General features: G+C 41.6%; 1 protein-coding gene across 3 annotated transcripts in view; it reads left to right on the forward strand.

The window, feature by feature from the left end:
* FAM219A (family with sequence similarity 219 member A) overlaps positions 1 to 15,804 on the forward strand; it is a 93,024-nt gene that overhangs the window by 26,027 nt on the left and 51,193 nt on the right. The gene's annotated exons all lie outside the window — the stretch shown is intronic.

Consider the following 15,804-nt stretch of genomic DNA (forward strand, 5'->3'; position numbering starts at 1 on the left):
GTGGCCAAATCAGGGGTGGGACAGATGCTGAGAGTCAGCAGAAAGGGTGATGCTGTGGACTAAAAAGGGTCATTCCACCACACAGCACTTACAGATTGAGCCCTGGCACACTGAGCATCATTGGCTTGGCCACCTCAGGGAAGGCAGTTCACTGCGCTCTGCTTTTCCCTGTGGAGACAAGCTGTTCTCTCTGCACAGCCCAGGGCACCTCTCCTATTTCTGTCACCAGCCTGCATTCTGGGGGTGGTTGTGCTACCACTGATTGCTTGTTTCATTCAAACAGGGAAGGAAGGGTCTTGGTGGATGTGGCTTTTATCCCATTATCTTTAATTTCAGAGCTACCCTCTGTAACACTGCAGTGCAGGGGAAGCTCATCTCATTCTGGTCAGATGGAGCTATGAAATGTAAGTCATTGTAATCTGTAAACCTTCATTCTCCTGGGGTCCTTCTTACTTACTGTTCATAGCCAGAATGAAGCAGCATTTTCTGAGCTGGCTGAGGATGGTGGGAAGTGGAGACGAGAGGAGAGGAAGTGCAGCTCTTGAGGCCAACAGAGCATGTTCATTCTCTCTGAAGTCTGTTTCTCCCTTTTCTCCAATATTGCACATCTGTCTAAGTTTGGAAAAAATAGCACAAGACGACTTGGATACAGGCTTTCTGTGTGAGAGAATTATGGACAGCTGGAGCGGCAAAGGAATTTTGGAGTTCATATAAAACTCATGAAACGTACTTATGCATCTAATATCTCAGAGCTGAAGCTCTGAGACTACAGAGTAGGAGAAACATTTCATTGGCTGTCATGGGTCATGCTGGAATTAAAATACGTCATGATTCCTGCTGAAGTGATCTTGCTCTTTAGTATGCTGGAGCTCCGTTTAGTCAGTGTCCATGGAAAATAAGACCTCTGAGTTGGGTCTTCTAGCTGGTTTTATTCCTGGACAGAAGGAGCATTGTGTCTTTGAAGCCATGTTGTCTGGGGTGTGAACAAGAGAGAATTTCCACTGTCTTTTTCCTGGACCATTTTTTAGATGTATCTTTTTCAATAGCTGATAGGTGCTATTCAGACTGTTCCAAAAGCAGCAGAGTAAAGCAGAGCTGGTGTTGTTAATTTTTACTGCCCACAATTCTTGTCTTCACTCCAACAGAAGTACCCAGAACATCTGTTCTCACTGTGCTTGCTGGTGGGCAGAGCTCAAGATGCCATGAAAGTCCTGTCTGCAGATGGAGGACAGTACTGCATTACCTCACACGTTGAAGCAAAGGGATCAGGACTTCATTGCTTTCATGTGAAAAATTTGCTTTTCTGGTAGATGTGGTCATCTCTGTGTTTGGGACTGAGTTCTGGCCTGCTGTTTCTGTTTGTCTTGGCTTACATAAGCAACAGCTCATAAATCTACAATTTAAACCAGAGGACACCAAGGTAAAAAGCTGCATTGTACTTCATCTCTGTCTCACAACATTAATGCACCTGAGTTAATCTCAAGAAGTGAATTGACAGATTGACAAGTCCAATTTTTTAATCCAGTTGTTCTTTCATTTTGATGATCAGATAAAGCCACTGATCCTTAAATGAGTCAAAACCTTCAAATCTTGGACAATAAATACCTTGTCATAGTTTCCAAAACCAATTATAAACTACAGCTTTAAAAGCTCTTTTAATTATTTTTTAAAAAACCCTTCAGATAAATAAACTTTCATCAGGTTAGATGCTTCCTTCAGAAACTTGCTGTACATGAACTGAGACAAATACAAAAGGAAAATCTGACTCCCATATGGTGTTTCAAGCTATTTTCTGGTTGGCAAGCTGAGTATACCAGTCCTAAAAATGTTAATAAGCCTTTTGTAAATGAGTTTTAACTTGTTAATTAAGAATTTCTAGCTATGGTTGTGACCTACAGGGAAATGTTTAATTGGCTGTTTTCCCTAGCTGGTTCAGTGTCTTCTTACTAGAAAGAAGGAAGAGGGTATACTTATGGGACTTGAATGCCTCAGACCTAGCATAAGCCAGGGTTCCTGTATTCAACACTGCTGCAGGAATTTTCACTGGTGACCTCTTTAAGGAAGGTCTCTACATTTTAGGGCAGAAGAGCATTGCTTGCCTGCCTCAATTTGCCCTGGGAGATGAATAGAGGTAGTGGGATGGCAACAGAAACGTGCTGTTCTCTGGTGGAGTGTGGTCCAGATTTCCATGCAGGTGGAGTCTCCATGCCTGAGGATATTCAAAAGCCATCTCATCATGGTCCTGGGCACCCAGCTCTGGGTGCCCTTTTTTGAGCAGGGGAAATTGGACCAGGAGACCTCATGAGGTCTCCGCAAACCCGAGCCAGCCAGTGATCCTTCTTAGCCGGCAAAAGGAGGAAAGGGCTCACAAAGCTCTCTGTGAGCCAGGAGCTGAGAGAGGTGCAGCAGGACAGAGAGGAATGGGCCATTTGCAACCACCAGCCTGTTCTTGGAGGAGGTGTAGCCAAGGTATGAAAGAAAACACTTGATGTTCCCAAATGAGATGGAGAGTTTGTTCTTGTAACCAAAACATGGGCTTGGGTCCCTTGTCAAGCAGAAGCGTTTTCATGTGACTTGGACTGGTGTTCCATCATGCAAATGATGTTCTCTTGCTATCTGCTAGAAAGCCATCAAATTACTGGATGCTGTGCTAAATTCCACTTGTTTCTTTGCAGTTAACTACCCACAGAACTCATTCAACACTTCTTACAATGACACCTGCTTTCCCTGCTCCAGAAATGCAGCCACTCTTGGAGACAGCAGCATGCTGTGGGCATGGGGGCAAAGCAGGGAGAAGATGCTGTGTGGGCAGGATCACTACCATCACTTCCAGTTAGATGGGACTGGATTTTTCTAGTCAAGTGGAGAACACTTTGGTACCTTATACAAACAGGCTTTCTGCAGTACTGAAAACAACCAGAAGAATATTTGTATAAAATTCATTTAGGACCTCCTTCCACTTGTATTTTAGATTCAGTGATTTGTCACTGTGCTGCAGCTTCCTTTTTAAATGCTTGGTTGTAGCTGAAAACATATTTTAGCAAGTTGCAGTCAAAATCTGGAAATCCAGTCACGTCCATGTACACCCGTTATTGAGTTTAATGAGAACTCTGTGTCTGCAACAAATGGCACCGCCATTTGTCTTCATCTAATCATATGTGAAATCCTTCATTGCTAAAATAATCTCAGTAAATTTGGGGTGAATCCCTGATTAAAAGTAACTGCCTTTTAGCAGTGACCATCTGGAAATGCCTGTTGCAGAATAGCTGTGAAGGGTGAAGGATCCCTCCTTCTCTGTTCCGTTTAAAACATCCTGAGTAGAGTGTTTCATTTGAGAGAGAACAGCCACATGGTTGTTACCACTGTTGCAAACCACTTCACTGATTCAAATGCACTGAGATGAGCAGACAATGCGAACAAGTGCACAGAAAATGATGACTGAGGTCTGTATGTGCAAGAAAGCCTTTAAAGTAAACACTGTTGGAAGAGTGAACAATATTCTGCTTATTAATGTAGATTGGAATTTCCTGCTAGCTGAGAATAATGCAAAGGTCACTCACCAGCTGCAAGCGAACAGCATGTGGTTGGTTCTAAAATTAGTTAATCTCTAGCATTTCCATCTCTTTTCCCTGCATTTCTTGTTCTCTACCTTAAGCCTGGGAATCCAATTAAAGATACTGTAAGCTTGAAAGAAAATTTTTTTTTATTTGTTCTCTGTAAACTTCTGTTAACTGCTGCAGTTGAGATAACTAAGTGTTGCCTATCATTATGGCCAGGGTATTATTATGTCCCTAAAACTTTCCAAAGATTCAGTTACCTGATCTTAGCTGTTCAAAGTTATCTGCTGGAGTCTGCTAGCAACAACGTTATCTGCAATTATTTCAAACTGACTTTCAGAAAGTCAGGCTCAGAGATAATTCAGGAAGAACCTGAATAATGGCCTCGTAAAACCCTGACTTTCTTTTTGCCGATTAGCTGGGAGCCAGTGGTGCTGTGATGCAGCACTATGGCCAGTCTGGAGAAGGGAAAATTGCTGGAGCCTTGGATGGAAAGGAGGACAACAGCACTGCAGGCATAAAATGGCCCAGTGTTTTGTAATATGCAAGGCAGCACTAACTACTGAAGAAACTAACTCCAAAGACAATCTGCTTCGGCTTTAGGGAATCTTGCAGAGAGGTTTTAACTTAACAGCTGTATAAAATAAACAACTTCAGAGCAGAAGTACCTATCCTAGGACATGTGGCTTTAGAGGTGATTTGTGTGGTAGAGAGGGTGATCTTTAGAAACGTCATAGCTAGCAAATTACACAGAAGAAACTTATTAGGTTCAGGTGAGTTTAGGCACTGAGAGCCAGCATTGTGCTGTCTGGTTGTAATAAACCAAGTCTTCTCTGCAAAATATTACTGGGGAGATGCTAATTAGTCATTTACATTCCGCAGATGATGGATGAATAGTCACTCAGTTGCTGGTCTGTGTATGAATATTGTGTAGTGATAGCCTAAGGTGAGCTTTAGGCTCCTCTGTTGTGCAGGTGGATCTCTGTGCTCTGCTGAATAGTGAGCAGAGCAAAGCTGAGCTAGAGCAGGTATGAGAACAGCAAGGCATCATTTCATCACACAGCTAGTTCATGTTATAACAAGTGAGTATTTTGTCACAGATAAAAGAGTAAATTTTAAAAGCCCTGGTGAGTGTGTTCTGGAATACCCTGCATCCAGGGAGCGCTGTGGACATGGGCATTGCAGGAGGGAGAGCTGACAGCACTGCTCCATGCAGAATCTCTGGCCATCTTTGCTTTTTCTCCAGTCTCTCCATCTGCCATGGCCTGTTTAGTGGGGCAGGCACTAATATATTTGATAGCTTCTCTTAATTCCCTTGCTTACGATGAAACTTTTAAGAATTTTAATTTTAATCTCTTGTTAAACTTTCCTCATTAACAGTGACAGAATTTATGAAATTGTTCAGCTCATAGCTTGCTTTAATAGGCTATAGCCAATATTTTATCAGGTTGCAAAGTCAGAATTTTTCTTTCTTCTTTTTAGTAAATATTTTTAGTACAGTTTTAGGATTCAGAATTTCTTACTTTTTTTAGTGTAAGAGTCAAGATAGCTGGTTTCCATGATCTCAGATATTCTGTTGGTTTAAACAGGTAACCTAATGGGAATAATACAAAATATGTTAAATGCACACATGTCTTTTTAATGTTGATTGTATAGAGATGTTCATATTGTTATTTATGAAAGAGAAGAGCTTAAACTTAGGTATTACATTCTCTTCTTACTCATTGTTTTGGCAGGGTTGAGAACTCTCAACAAGGCTACGTGGGCTGCAGAAGTGCATTTTATGTAAAGTTTGAGCAATACCACTGAAAGAAAAGGTTTTTCTTCAGGTTTCTTTAGTGCACTGCAAGCAGAGAATGGTCTGCAGTCTTGTGTCTTAAGCGTGGAAGCTCTGTACTGATAAAATCACAATACAGAAAAAACAGCCATCAGCAATGTATCTACTTATACAGAATGCCAAAAAATAGCAAGAAAAGGGAAGGACAAGCCATGTCCTCATGCTGACTGAGCCTGTATACAACCTTACCAGAATGTCCCATGCAGTGCTGGCATCCAGAGCTGCATTTGTGATGGACAGGAGGTCAGGGTTTGCAGCAGTGCCACAGGAGGATTCGGCAGCCACACACAGAACTACTTGGAAGAGGTGGTGTCTGGTCTTGTGCTTATGTCCAGCTCTGCTTTCTTTTTTTAAGTAGACTCCTGACCTCCTTTTTTTGACTGCTCACAGGGTATTTGTGAGCAATGTCCTTAAAGAGAGTTTATCTGTATCATCCATGTTATTAGGATGATTGAAGCAACATCCAGACATGCTAGAAAGAGGGAAAGACTTAAGAGTCTTTAGAAGACTTGATATTTGGTGTTTATTTGTATATTCTGCAATGGCAGTTATAACCTTGTATGTTTTATAGAAAAAATAGCTGGCAATCATACAGGGCAGAAAATAAAGCAATCAGAAATATGTGCTGCTGAGCACTGCTCCTTAATATCCATTTTAGGGACAGCAGTAGGAAAGGGTTAACTCTTAAATTCCTGGAAGTAAGAGAAAATTCATCTTTTCATTCAACTGTTTAGTTACAACCATTCCACTAACCTTGGAACAGCTGACTTTGGGCCTTTTAAATTTAAGGTGCTGTTTTCTATGTCTTTAACTCATTTTCACAGTTCTCTTACAAGGAGATAAATTAGGGAGATGGAGAACTTGTGAGACATTAGAAAATATTTGTTTCCAGTTTAGTGAAGATAATAAACATGAGTCATTAGAATACTCTTTGGACAGAAAACCAGGGATTTTCATAAAGACTGAATTCTGCCATACCAGAGCTCATATAAAAAACATTGGTTATGAAACTTGCCTTCCACTAATTTTGCTCTTGATCTCACCAAACTAGCTGCAAAGGAGCAGTGTTGGCTGTCCCCCATCATGGTGATCTTCTCGTTTCACTTGCTGGTATAACTTAGAGGGTCTGCAGGGTGGTCTGCCTTGTCCCCATCACTGCAGACTGCTCCCAGTGACTTCCAAAGGAGATTGGGTTGCTGCCAGCAGCACTGGAGGGTCTGGAGTGTCAGTATTAACTGGCGTCATGGAGAGGTTGGAGAAGCATCTCTAGCTGTTCCAGTGGGTAGTAGCTACCAGGTTACACTGGGATAGTGGCTGCCAATGCACAGCATTTTTCTGACATGGACAGATAAACTATTCTCATCTCATGTGTGGGGAAATGGTAACCAAATGCCATTGTTGCCTTGTGTTTAATGGGCTTTCTGGGAATCAAGTGCAGCTATGCCTTGTCTATCTTTATTTCTACTAGAAGACACTTTGCTTATGAACATACAGATGCTCTGCATCTCAGATTTATCCAGACTCCTCTCCCCTTTTTCTTATTGTATCTATGAGTCACTCTGTGGTTGTCATAATTTATTTTTACAACATGCTGAAAGGTATATTGGGAAACTTATAAACATGCTAGGGAGAAGCCAACTGAAATAGCAAATGTTTCTAATTATAAAGTTAAAGCTGCCTTTCTAAGCTATTTGGTTCTTTATTATACCTTGAACAACCCGAAAATGTACTTGGCTACAATTAGACTTCCAGACACAATAAGTGAATTGTAAATGAAAATCACCCCGTGGAAAATTACACCATTAGCCTGGAGCAGTAGCCCTGAACTTTACAGTTTATGGTGCTGCACAGCCTGATCATCCAGTAACTTTCTGTGAGTCCATGAAGTTGAGAGGACAGTTTCTTAAAAGCAGAACACTTCATGTTTTATTGGGTTTTTTAAAAATTGAAGTAATTATTACATGCTTTCATGCTTATTATTTTTTAACATTTCCAGACTTTTCCACATTAGTCTGGTTTCCAGGGAATTTATCTATGCTTTACCAATATCTATTAGGCACTGTTCCTGAAAAGATTTAATTAGTCTTGGCCATGCTTTTGTTATCTACAAGACAAAAAAAAAAAAAAAGGCATTATATTTCTGTACAGGAAATAAAAACAGTTATTATAATTTAGAATTTGAGTATTCCACAATTGGGCTTGGATTTTGAGCCTTTTCCTTATGCAGGGCAGTATTCTTATGGTCCAGGTTTTACTGCTTTATGAAAATTTTTTGCTGACTGTACTAGTTAAAGACTGTGGGGCACACCTTCAGCCATCAGTGGTTCCTCACAGTGTTCATACAGAAACAAGAGTGGCAAAATCACAGCTGACACTGGAGAAAAGGAGCAGGTAGGGGTCAGGACCACTAGACCACTAGACTTTGCATCCAGGCAAAGAGAGCAGAAAATGTCTCTTAGAGTCTCTTTAGACTCACTGTCTAATCTGTCATTTCATCACACTGGCTGAGGTTGACATCTGGCGCCAGCAGTCTGAGTACAGGCTCTTCACCTGCTTGCTGCACTGGGAGCCAGGGGCATTTCAGATGCCAGTGGAGATGGTTTGAGTGGGGTCTTCAGGAATTACGTTAGTTGGCTTGGGTACAGGACATTTTTAAAACCGACATCTTGTCCTCGTACAAGATTTGAATGGATGCAAGTTTGCATGAGGCTTGCCCTAGTCATTAAAATAAACAAAAACAATAGGGGAACTTTCACTTGGCTAAAAGAAGACCTCTAGGTCAGCGCTTCTTTTATATAATGAAGCATAATGAAGAACATTATGCTTTGTTTTGCTTATGTCCACCTCTGTTGGCAGGGTGCTCAGTACCAAATGGATTTGTAGTTTGTTTGGGAGGTATACTTAGCTCACAGGGACCAATACTCTAATACAGGTCTCAGATTATCTGTTACTAGATAGAATGTGTATGAACTGAACTTCCTTGGGTTATGAAATTTAAAGACCAATGGTGAGGTTTGGGTTAAAGTGGCGTGCTTTCCTTTTTTCTCCAAAAAAAAAGCAGGAGTTTGCCAGTGGCATCTCCCTCCTTGTGTCATTTTGAAATGCGATAAAAAGGAAGAGAGTCTCTTTAACTGTCTTCTGAAACACACAATTCTTTTAGATTTGGCTTTCTTTTTAATTCATGGAGAACAGCTGTGGCATTGTTACTCCAACAACGTAAGTGAATCTCTTAACAGATGGTTCTTGTACTGGCTGGGATGAAAGCAGCTTCCTCCATCCTGGCAGGGCTTTTTTGCTGTTCTTAGATCCTGGTATCTTGAGAGGGTTTAAGTAAGACTTCTGTTTTCATTCCAATGTGAGTATATTGTCACTCCAGTAATTCTGCAGTGAAGTGTTGCCTCTCCCCCCTTAATTTTTTTTTATTCTGAAAACAAGGTGAGCAGTAGTAATGACTTGCATTTCTTAATTTTCAGTGCTGGTGCAACACACTCAACTAGAAAGATCTGAGTGGAAATATTAAGTTCTTCCAGCTAGAAACAATTGTACAAGAGAGCTACTGAGTGCATTTATGTTAGACACTTGGGCTAGGCCTTGAAATTGTCTTTCTTCCATTTCCCCAAGCAAGGAAGGTTTATCAGAAAGAAGAGCAGATGTTTGGACCATGTAATTGTTTTCAGGTAACATTGAAGCTCCTGCTTCTGAAGCAGGGATGAGTCTGCACACGGCAGAGCCATGTAGCATCTTACTCACCTCACAGACTTAAACAGATGTAGGAGTCTCTTGCTTACAAAGTCTATTTTTTTCACCAGTGGTGTTTTTGTGACAGTCATCTTGAATATGTCATGAGATGCTCCAGCTCCCTCCCTTTGCTGTGCCAGCAGCATCTGTGAATCAGCACAGCCCAGCTGCAGCAGCTGCAGTGGCTTCACAAAGCTGGGTTCTGGATTTAAGGGCCAGTCAATGCAGTTGTGGTCGCAGCAGAAAGCACTGAGATGCTTGTGTATGCAAGGAGTGGTGTGACCCCAACTTTATTCTTTCCCTCCAGGAAGCGCAGCTGCTTCTCAGGCTCTCTGGGCAGGTGAGCACCATGGCTTTGAGGAGGTAATCAGATGATGAAGCAGCCTATGCTTCCAGAAGAGCCATATGCTTCCTATTTCAAGGAAAAAGCAGCATGCCAGCTGAACTGTGCTGTTGATGGAGGAAATGCAAAAACATTATCTCACAATTTGTGGGTTAATGTCAGACTTGTCAGCCTGGCAGTTGGTTGTGGTGGAATGGGGAATGCTTTGTATTAGCAGTAGTAGTCTTGCCTGAATAACTGAGGTCTCGACTCAAGTCTCTGTCGTAGACTATTTTCACCTGCCTCTGTTAGTTCATACTCTCTGTGGGGATGTGACTGAAAAATTACTTTCCAAACTCTTCTTTTTGTCCATCACCTGCAGATTGGAGTCTCAAGAAGTCACACTGGCAGAAGGAGCAGGAGTTCCCCTTGACAGGGTCTCAGTAAGAATCCCTGATTGCTGGTTGTTAGTGGGCTGCATTTCTCTTTCTTAAGACACCTTCACTGTGATAATTGCCTCCTGAAAACTGTATTGCTGGTGTAAGACCTGAGCTAGTTCTGGTACTCATTTCAGAGGATACTCATTTCAGAAGAAATGTACAGCCTCAGGAAAAGCCGTGGAGCAGTTGCTGGATATATCAGGGAGTAGACACAATGAAGAGTTAAACTGAAGTAAAGGAAGGATGCAACTTCAGCATCTGTGCTCTCCACACAGCCACACTTTTGTGAGATACATCTTGGCTCTGCACACAATATAAGTTCCTGTTCTACTTGGTGTATTTTTTGTGTCTGGAGTTAAAACATGGTGTGCTAATGCAAATGTATGCCTGTGCGATGGAAATACAGAATGATAACCAAAATGTTTATGTGAGTGTTGGGGTACAAGGTGCTGGGCAGGGTTGTAAATGAAGATGTTTGGCATTAATTAATGTGTAATTAAGATGCCACACATTGTTTCTTTGTGCAGGGCCACTGTCAGCATCTCAGGGTTATTACAGGCATGATGGCAGGACACAGCTGCCTTTGTCATTTGCTTTATGTAAAAGCTGGACCTGAGAACATCAGAGGAGCAATAGTTAATCACCAGCCATTAACAGATAATTAAGAACTTTTTCTTTGGCAGCACACCCAAAGAAGTCTGACCGGTTTGACTTTTTTTTTTTAACTCTGAAACTTAAAAAAAATACAATTTTCTATTCATAACAACAGCTACCTTTGTCATTTGCTTTATGTAAAAGCTGGACCTGAGAACTAGCAGCTCAAACAGCTAGAGTTCAGCCATACAGGTGGTTTTGGAAGCTTCAAAAGCAGTCAGTCACAAATTGCCTGGACCCTGCCCCATTAAATAATGTTGGGGGAGTAGTGTCTGAAAAGCCCTTGGAGGAGTTGAGGTAAATGGCTTCAAACTGTACTGTTTGTGCTATTTAATATTAATTTCTGATCAAATCAATTCTGCTGGGATTTTACATACTGCAGGAGTAGTACAACTCTAAAATTAGTGAAGTGGGAAATTTGAGTGAATTACATGCCTCTGTGTAAGCACAGGTGTCTGCTTAGTGTTGCCTATTGCTCTGCTTCAAATGTTTGCAACTACTGCAGAAGTGGAAGCATAAAAAACAGAGACAGGGTAGGTGCACACTGCTGTCCTGTGATCAAACATAACACAATCTCAGTGTCATTCTTCTCATCTGATATTTATTCTAGTGGCTGTACAAAGTGAATCATAGAACAAGCTGAGTTGGAAGAGAACCAGAGGCATCATCGAATCCAACTCCTGCCATTCACAGGACATCCCAAAAGTCACACCATGTGCCTTAGGACACCGTCCAAACACTTATTGAACTCAGGCTTGGGGCCATGACCATTTCCTTGGGGAGCCTTTTCCATTGCTCAGCCACCCTGTGGGTGAATTTTTTTTTCCTGATATCCAGCCTAAACCTCCCATAACACAGCTTCAGGCCATTCGCTCAGGTCTTGTCCCTGACTACAACAGAGAGGAGATCAGTGTCTGCCCTCTGCTTCCCCTCATGAGGAAGTTGTAGACTATGATCAGCTCTTCCCCCTCCATCTCCTCTTCTCCAGGCTGAACAGACCAAGTGACCTCAGCCACTCCTTGTAAAACTTTCCCCTCCAGACTTTCACCATCCTCATGGGCCTCCTTTGGGTGCTTTCTGATAGTTAAATGCCTTTTCTATATGGAACACAGATTACAATTAAACCATTGATCTCTCTGGTATAGGTAAGCCACTTGAGTTGTTTTTGGTGTTTCCTGGCCATGACCCTGTTTCATTTTCTGTGACCCTGTTCTGTTGGGCTCAGGCTCCCTGTGTGCTGTCTCAGCATCACCCCACATCGCACCACTCAGTTAAAAGCAGTGGTTCTGTAGGCAGTTTGCACCAGCTCTTGTGATGATGCCCAATTTTGAGTTAACCATAGATGGCCCTATAATTGAGAACATTGATTGAGAACTTAGATTGAGAACATTGCTTTGGAGGTAAAGTAGATTCAAGATGGATTTTTACTTCAACAATTGTAGAGGCAGAAAAAAGTTTAAGTGCAAGTGTATCCACTTTAAAGTAAATTGAAAGCCTCCACGTTTTATCAGGTTATAGCACGTTACAGGTAGACACTGGCTGGTTCATGGGAAGTATGGTGTCTCATCTAGGAATTATTATCTCAACAGGAGATCCTCTTCAACACTAACAGGCTCCCATTAGTAAGTGAAAATAAAAGATCTGGAAATAAGGAAGAAAGATGGTAAGAGCAAAAGAAGGTATGTGAAAGAGCAGTAAAGAGCAAGCAAACCTAAAATCATGCCCTGAGGTAGCTGTTCTCAGCTTTTACAGGCTGAACCTTATGAAGTGTGTCGTTGGCACATCGTGTGATTGTACATCACCATGGGCCAGGACTCTGCTGCCTCTTTTGAGTGTCATTACAATGCACTTAGGTATCTTGTGTTTCTACAACATGAGCGTCAGCTTAGATAGATCTGTATGCAGTTAAGTGTGCTGAAGATGTGCCCAGGGGTTAGGCTGTATGTAGATGAGCTATTTCAAATGTGAATTTCATCTAAAGCATCAGAAGCTCTCTCTGAGCTGTGGTGCTGGAGGCAGGGTCCTAATGAGACTGCTTTATAATACAGCTCTAACATACACATTAGGTAGTGGCTGGAAAGACAGTCAATCTTTCAAGGCTTAAGCAGCACTTTCTGAAAGTGCCTTCAATTAACAGCTAATGACAAACTTTCTTTAGTGATTCTCTGGTTATGTTGTATAGCCAGATAATGAGAATGATCACCCGGAGACACTTCGATTTATTTATCATTTTTTATTTCGTTGGGAGGCTGATGAATATTTGATCCAGTAATGTTCCTATTTATGCCTCCATAAGTCAAGTGCCTGAGTTCAGCTTCAATCCATCATTGCTCTGAAGATTTATATTTCAGATAGATTTTTCCAGCAGCACAGATATTGCAAACCTTAAATTAATGCACAAAGCTGCTTCTACCCTGCAGAAGATAAAACTATTAGTAAGGAAAACAATATCTCTTTTGGATGCCTGTCTTCCTAATGATAATGGAATTTAAAAGATCTACAAAGGGCTCTTTCAGCTAAATATCTTATGTCCACCACTATTTGAAAAGAGGATAATGAGCTGAAAGTGTTTCTGTGCCTACCTGCAGTGTTAATTGAAAGCTGTGAAGACACACAGATAGAACCAGGCTCAGGGGACCTTTCTTATAGAAATTTTATGTGAACTGTCTCTCCCTTATCTGAATGTGTTGTCTAAGCTGTCCTTATTAAGCTAAAAGGCTTCAGTGATAGTGAAAGACCTTCTTAATGCTTTCACTTGCATTAATTCTATTGGCAGCTTAGAAACCGAATTGAAGCCCCAGAAGTTCCCATTCTTATGTTTCATTGTTTCTTTCTCTAGTCTCTATTTTTCTGTGTGTCCTGGGGGTACATGTATACAGGACACTATACATGCTGTGCACAGCTCAAAACTTAAAACTGAGAGGGTACCTTAAGAGAAAATATGTACCTTTTTTAATTTGCTTTTTAAGATCACTTGTTGCTCTTCCCCTCTTTAGTTCCAAGCTCCTTATATGAGTGAGACTCATCAGGAGAAGAAATGGTCAGAGATTGGTAGCGAGGTGGCTCTTCACATTGATCAGGGACATGTGACATAATTGGAACATCAGCTCTCTCTGTGAGTTACAGTGGTTTGGATGATAGCAGGAGAGGGTAAGTTCCTGAGAAAATTACTGAGCAAAGAGCATGAAGACATTCACAAGCTAATTCTGGAAAGACAATTTGCTGGAAAAGGGAGATAATGGGATGAAGATGCAAGCCTTTATACTGACACCAACATTTAAAAATTGTGATGAACAGTGTGGCATGTGAGACTGGTGATTTATGTAACTCTTCTTCATTTAAAATGCTTGCAGGAAGAGACCATATTTCAGGAATATAATATAGTGCTGGAACTGCAGCCCCTGACCACTGTTTTTTTCCTTTGTGGTGTGTTTTGAGGTGTAATATTGGTACTCACTGCTTTCTGGTGCATGCTCTCTAATGTGTTCAGTAGAACTGCCTACATGAAGATGCATTTGTGGCAAGGGACAGAACACTGGAGAAGGACCCAATTCTCCTGCTCTTGTGTTTAGCAGCTTCACTTCTCTGGATCTCAGTTTTCCCAAATACAAAAGAGGGGAAAATGATTCAGACTTCTCCTGCAAAAACACTATGGAAGATTAAAAGGAAGGTACAAAAGCTGAGACACAGGTAAGAAAAAAAACTTAGCATCACTGCAGGGAACAGGAATGAAGCCAGCTGTGCAGTGTGGTGATAGCAACATAAAGGCAAACAAAGTTCAGGGAGATTAAAATGAAGGCAAAAACTGTGAAGTCATCCTTAATAAGTAGTATGTTGCCTCGAATATGGTGTGTGTTTCTGCTCAGCCATCCTAAAAACAGTATTTTAGAATCAGGAAGAGTTTGAGTATCTCTAACAAGAAAGAAAGAAAGAAATGGTGAAAATACTGAGATTGTTTCTCGAAGCAGCACATTGGTGGTATGCTGTGAGGAAGAAAGCAATCAAAGAGGTGGGAAAAAAAGGTAAAGGGTTAGTAGATACTTGAACTCCTGCTTCAAATCACAAGGTATAAGGACTTAGTGAGTCTGAGTGACACTGATCTCAACGTTGAGTCAGTGGGGTGAGGGGCAAGAGGCTGAGTTGCAAATCCATCCCTGCAGCTTGTGGATCCATGGTACAAGACTCATGTTACTAGATGCAGGGATCTGTACCAAACTAGAAACAAACAGTGTGAGAAGGAATAGGCATTCTTTTTTCATCACCTCTGGCGGGCCCCTAAATACTATGTCTGGAAAGGGAGCTTCTCTAAGCGCCAGGTCATCCCGTGGCATGCACCCTTGTTTGGGATGAGGGCAAGCCTTTGGTAAGATCAAGGTGAGGGTTGGGCCTGCTGCTCTCATTTCTTATAATAGTTCCTTACTTCAATAGCTCTTACTTCACTGAGGTCTTCCACTCTCCCTGTTTTTGGTGGAGGATACCTGCACAGGCAGCTGGGTGATGCCAGCAGGGAAGCTTGCAGATAGGCTTTCAAGACAGAGGAAAGGACAGACTGGTAGAGATGACTCTTTACATTGACCAGGGATGTGTGACATAATTGAAACACTGTCTCTCTGCCTGAATTGCAGTAGTTTGAACGATAATGGGAGAAGAGTAAGTTAGTGAGAAAATTAACTGAGCGAAGAGCATGAAGATGTTAACAAGCTAATTCTGGAAAAACATTTCAGATACAGAAAGACATGTCAGAGCCACGCACACAAAGTGAAAAAAAGCCAGAACAAAACTCTCTTGATGGCCTAGAAAGACATTTTATGGACTGTTCTGTGACATTTAGCATGACGGAAAACATCTGAGCATTTCACAGAGTCCTTGTTAATCTCTGCAGCCCTGCTGCTAGGTGAAGGGATGTATTAAAATGCCAGAAATTACCGGATGCCCCTAGTCTTTTCAAAATACCTTCCCTGTCTCATGAGCTTGAGACAGACAGGCTAAGGCCAGAAATTCATTTGGGGTTTCGCTGTAGGATGCCTATTGCCTGAGTCTTTCCCACTCCCCCACTTCTGATTCACATATTTTCACCTGCAGCAAGTACAACTCCCACTCAATTTTGGTAGCATCTGTAAGCACCCATCATATCACACTGCAGGGCTCTGATCCAGTGTTCAGCAAAGTAAGGAGACCTTTTTAGTGACCCTTTGTGGGAAATCTGGTCTTAGAGACTGGGCACATTTCTTGTAAGAGCATACAAGTCCCAATTCT

Source organism: Passer montanus, unplaced genomic scaffold, assembly GCF_014805655.1.
Source record: "Passer montanus isolate IOZ18808 unplaced genomic scaffold, ASM1480565v1 scaffold176, whole genome shotgun sequence".
Taxonomy (NCBI): Eukaryota; Metazoa; Chordata; class Aves; order Passeriformes; family Passeridae; genus Passer; species Passer montanus.